We start from the raw sequence: 6,000 nt of genomic DNA, 5'->3' as shown, positions 1-6,000 counted from the left end.
ACCGGGTGTGGCGCAGGAGCTGCTAGCTCCTGTGTCGCATTCTTGCACACCGAACACTCTGAAAACATCAAGTAGTCGGGCAGTGGCTGACAAAAGAGATGCAGTGTTTCCCTGCCTAGTATCCTACCTCACTGAAATCTCGTCACTCCTCTCGCGGGCCTGAAAACATCACAAAAAAAAATAACAAACTGCAGTGAAGAGTGCTAGAAATTGTTTTATTTCTTCATAAACAGCGCTGTTTGATTTAAAACTGCGTTAGATCTGAATGTAACTTTTAAACACGCGATTTAGGGGATAAACAGGATGCCACTGCTTTTGTCTTATTTCAAATATCAAATCTAACCTTAGTTCATGGTGCTTGAAAATTCCTAACTTAATTACAGTCCACCGGGTCACCTGCGCACTTTCCGGACTGGTTGTACTCGTACTTTGAGATTATCAAGCGTCCGACCGTGCTTTTCGGCAAAGAGTAACGAGAGTACGAGCGGCCGAAGTTGGAATTGTTTACTCTGTTGAAGACACACTTGGCCTTATTGTGCCGCCGGACCGCAAATTCCAACATTAGTTTTACAAGCATATCGTGCTTAAACTACTGTCGACGCGTTGAAAGACATTGACCGTACAACTCCGCCAAGGTCAATTGTCATCGCTCAGCAATTCGCCCCAGCTTGATATCCTAGGGCAGTTCTTACCACTTCCGGACAGTACTGTTGGTTGTCAACATAAAAAGTGAGCGTGTTCCAGTTTGGCTACCACATGGTTGATATTGGTACGTATTGAAATCCATGCATTTTTTGTCATGAAATATATAAGCTGAGAAAGTATGCCTATCATTACAGCAGTTATTATCTAACCGTAAAATATTGTAGCTGGCACAAGTGATCTCACAAAAAATTGCAGTCGCTATGCAGTCCCCGCAGATATTGCTTCCTATAGTTATGGATGTTTTTTTTTTAATATACCCTTGTTCCTTTTAGACTGTTGCGTGCGTATCTGCCATGCATTTTGCCTGTTTGCCTGTATGAATTGTATCCAATTTGCAAGTGAATATGAACGCGTCCTTTGACTTTGTCCCTGCCCTTGAACATTTTAGGTTGTTCGATATCAACTGCGTTTTCCGTGTAAGCGTCACGACCGAATTTCTCAGTGTTGATCAGATATGTAATTGTATTTGTGTTACTGTCGTCAGTCATTTTCCCACTGCTATGAGATATGAAAATCTTGCCTGCTGCTACTGCCTGACAAGGGTGCGTAGCCGTAGTGAAGCCTTTACTTTGTCTTTTTGGCTACGTTTCTCTTCAACACTGTATTTTTGTTGACAAAATGTTGAATAACGAATGCTACCTCAGGGCCTTCACTGCGCAGTGCCGACATGACTACTAATATGTGCACTGAATCAAATGCTTTCTCCATAATCTAAGAAGACCTTAACAGAGCTCCGCATATTCGACAAATGTATCGTTTACTTGACCAATGACATAGATGTGATCTAGTGTCGAATAGCTTACCAGAAAACTTGCCTGTACTTTGAACTGACTGCCATCGAGCACAGCTCATACTCACTGCATTTTCACCTGTGGTCATTGCTTCCTTGACAATTTTTTTTTGATTAGGCATTAGCGAACATTGAAAATTAAAAAAAAAATAAATTTGACGTATTATAACTTATTATTCGTATTCAATTCGAAAACACAGCTTTCGTTCATTTCCAATATGTGTGAGAAGACAAATATTCGAGACAAATGGAATAGCCGAAAGTGGACTGGCAAGCTTGTGTTGCTAGAGGAAAGGCCTTGAAAAGTTCAGCGACAGCCACGCAGCAACAAAGCGGCATTGTGCGCTGTCCTCAGTGTCCTATCACCCACTCGTATCACGGCAGACATTCTAGAAGAGCGGTGGCGATATTGTGCTAAAGAAATCTTGTCAGTGTGCACGCAATGCCTTATAGCCTCAAGCCTACATGAAGAGCGCTGACGTTATACTAATGCATAAAAAAGGAAATATCGAGGAGTTGAAAAATTGCTTACCGATTAGCTTACTGTTCTTCAATTGCTTACAAGGTAATTACTAAGGCGATGCTGATACAAATGAAGCTCTAAAGATTTCTTGAAATTAGGCGCTGAGGGGTACGTGAAATCCATCTGTCCACATAAGTTATGCCTTTAGGAGGACACAAAGTGAGTTGATAGTTGCCACTGTAAGCAGTCGATTACCTAAAACCGATTAATGAACTTTTTAGTGACTTCAGGCACGTTTATACTAATAACTTAGAGGCAGTCGGACTCCTATTTCATTCCATTTGGTGGAACTGCCCTAGCAAGCCGGCGTTCCCATATATTCGCTTCCAAATTTTCAGCTCGATGCGCGTAGCTGCGCATGCAAGGCGTGGAAGATTGGCGCGTACATCCTCGTAGCATGACGCGGCATTTCGTTTGCCAACGGCGTAGAGCGACCGGTGAGGCTGATAACTGCTTCCCTTTCACTTTTGCCTGTCGCAATGAAAGAGACGCCCGATGAAGCAGCTGCGTCACACTAAAGAGGAGTCTCGCGCCGACTTCCACCTTGCGATTCGCCCCCAGACATTACAAGCGTAAGGTTTGGGGGCGAATAACTTAGAACACGCGTGCTCTAGAAGAATTCCATGAAATAGAGCAGTCCAGAAATGAGACCGCCTCTATATTTCCAACTTAATCATTCCCGCTAGCTGCGGTGGCTAAAAAGTTCCTCAATATATTTCAGTTAATTAGGTGCCTGACGGTGACAATTATCATCTCACGTTGTGTCCGCTTAACTTAATTATGCGCAGAGGTGGATTTAACGTGCCTCTCAGAGCTTAATTGTAAGAACACACCGTAAAACAGCGCGCTTACACGGGACGAAGAAAGAAGACACGCACACACAGCGTGTCTCAGCGCTGTGTGTGTGCGTGTCTTCTTTCTTCGTCCCGTGTAAGCGCGCTGTTTTACGGTGTGATCATGTACCAACTGGCCCGGCAACTATCCTTAATTGTAAGAAAGCCAGCTGTCAAGCTTAATTTTGATCGCCATATGGAATCAAGGCTAACTTTAGTCAGCCAAAAGTTACAGTTCTTTTGGCTACTTGATAATAGACTATGTTTACACCATCAAGCCCACTGCAGACAGAAGCGCACAATATAACCAGCCTCTACATATAGCCATTATCAATAGCAAATAAGCATTTCTTTCATTCGAAACGACAGCAGCCATGCATGCATTGCGTAACCGGGTCATATGTAAAGGTGCTAGAAATTGTCTGTAGAAACTGCACAGCCACCAAAGTACTCCATGGGAGAAGCGATAAAATACCGATTAAGAAGTGTGTTAGGCAAAGTTACTTATTCAATCCGCTTGTATTCTTCATGTGTCTACAGAGGTATTCAGAAGACTAGATTGCAAAGTGCTTGACATAGAAGTTAATGAAGAACATCTTAGTAGCCTCTAGCTCGCTGACGTCCTTGCTCTAGCTAATTAAGGATAAGAATTGCAAGGTAGGATTAGGGCTCTATATACTCAATTCAGAACGATGAGGCTAAAACTTTCTTAAGAAACCAATTGTTCAGCGGTTTGAGCGGAAGCAATAGTTCACGATATGCAGGTAAGTGTTAGAAGTTGCAGGAGAATATATATATCTAGGCCAAGCACTTAGCACAGATCAAGACCACGTGAGCGAATGAACTAGGAGAATAAGAATAGAGTGGAGCGGCATTTGTCTGGTAATCCCAGGTTATAGGCGGCAGTTGACCAATATCTCTCACGAGGAAAGCATGGACTATTTTTATCTTGTCAGCACTCACCTGTGGGGAGGAAACTTGAAAGGTTAACAAAACGCTTAGGAAATTAAACCGGCAGCAACGCAACGCAATGGAAATGAAAATTACAGGGGCAGCGTCAAGAGACGGATAGAGCAGAATGTGTTAGAGAACAAACGCTCGTTAATGATGTCCTGGGTGAAACCATGAAGGGGAAACAGTTATGGGTGGGGCATGAACTGAGGAGGACATTAAGCGGCGGTCCTTAAGGGGGGGGGGGGGGGGGGGGGGTGAATTCTGAGCTAAGACAAACATGGGCGGGTGATGTGAGGATGTTGCTGGGATTCGATGGTGTCAGCTGGCGTAGGATAGGGTTAAGCGGAGATCAATGCGAAAGGCCTCTGTCCTGTCGCGGGTGTGACTGGTAACTGGCAAGATGACGATGATGATGCTTGCCATACTTGTTGGCTTGATTGATTCAATATCCGATTGATAGATTGGTTTATTAATTAATCGATCGATTGATTTCCCTGTTACGACCGGAGCGGTTTAAGGTAGCCCAGACGAGCCAAGGTAAGAACGCATGTCTGACGAGCAGCAACTCGTCGGACGAACTTGTGCGCCGGTTCACGCACGAACACTTCGGCGAACGCAGTGACCCGTGGGAGTCGGAGCGGAAAGAAAGCGAGAAACACCAGGCGGCCGGCGCAACGCAGGCGCAAAGGAATGGAGTGGGCACACCCTGCGAACAAGGGTGATTTATATGTGTACGGCACACATGCGGAAAGAGAGAGAGAGGGAAGGAAGGAGAAGAGAAAGTGGGAGAGTGAAGCGCCCGCAGCATTGAAATCCGTCTTCGAGCCGCGCGCGGGCAGCTCTTGATAATCGATTCCCGTCCGGACTGATAAAACGGCGCGCGCACTTGCGAAGGCTGCACCCTTGTTGCGTATAGTGCGCGTAAGGCTGCGAGGGAGACGTATTTCCAAGATAAAGCCCTGCATCCTCTTCTGTTCATCCCTCAATTCCGCGCTTCGAGATTTACTCCCTTTTTATTTCTCCGCTCTTCGACTCCCCGTCTTTACAGACGTCGGGACGTGAAACTAACTACACTTTCATTTTCCATCTCAGAAAAACGGAAAGTGAAAGAGTGGAGAAGAATATCTATTATATCCGCCGGCACGCCCCATTCATACGTTGTGTTTCCATAGAAATCTCCGGGGAATTGTCGCGGTATTCGCTGGTACGCTGGAACGCCGCACCCGCCCAACCGTTCGCCGGCGGAAAGCATCGGCTGCCTCCCTCTATCTTTCTCCTCCCGACGCGGCTGGCGGCAATCTAACATTTCTGGCGAACAGCTAATCTATTCTGTTCGGGAGAGATTAAGGGGAAAAATGTGAAGAAGCGCGGTACAAGATTAATCGTTCTCGCGCGTTCTTTTATTCGTGCAGGGCAGCGCGCGAGCCTAAAAACTCTTGATAATGGGTTTGAAACAGCACGCCCAGCACGACAGTCTATGCGAAGTCGAATGATATTTCATCCACCGTTTTGATTGCGGGGTAAGAAAAAGGAAGAAATAATGGCACTTGAAATGAACTTTGCCGAACTTTGTGTCGATTGCTCAATGCGATTTCTTTTACCCGCTCTTCAAGGCTATGGAGTATCGTTCGTTTGGCGCTTGGTTTACCATTCGCGGACGCTGCCTTTTATTTTGCGCCTTTTCGTCTGCCTCAGAGTCGGTGGTGAACTGTAAAAGGTTTTGTGATAGTCTTCTTTAACTCGACCATCGCTGTGGTCAGATGTGTTCCACCAGTATCACAGCCTTCTGCCCAAGCCCATTACAAGTCCATAGTACGCACCGGTTCTCCAGCGTTGGTTGCGTGATAAGATTCGCTAGAGCACATCAGGGCATGTGAACATGGCTTATCACGTTGCATGCCCTCGTTAAATTTTTGCTTACCTTTAAAACACAGTTGTTTTTCTAGTAGTTTACGGTAAATTTTGGAATGAAAATTCGCAGCGTGCTTACTACGCTCCCATCGAACCAGATTTATAAAAATTCCTCAGAAAAATTAGCACTCTTAATAGCTTGCTTAGGTTTAAGCGGAGCAAGCATGAACTTCGACGCACTGACACATTGGCTCTTAAACTTATGAACAAAATTTTGTTCTGGCCCATGGTTGCTTTGGACAATACAGTTGTTTTGCCCAAATTAGCGTCACGGCAACCGAGTG

Source organism: Amblyomma mixtum, chromosome 3, assembly GCF_055824585.1.
Source record: "Amblyomma mixtum isolate Tamu chromosome 3, ASM5582458v1, whole genome shotgun sequence".
Lineage (NCBI taxonomy): Eukaryota > Metazoa > Arthropoda > Arachnida > Ixodida > Ixodidae > Amblyomma > Amblyomma mixtum.
This window is presented reverse-complemented; position numbering follows the sequence as displayed.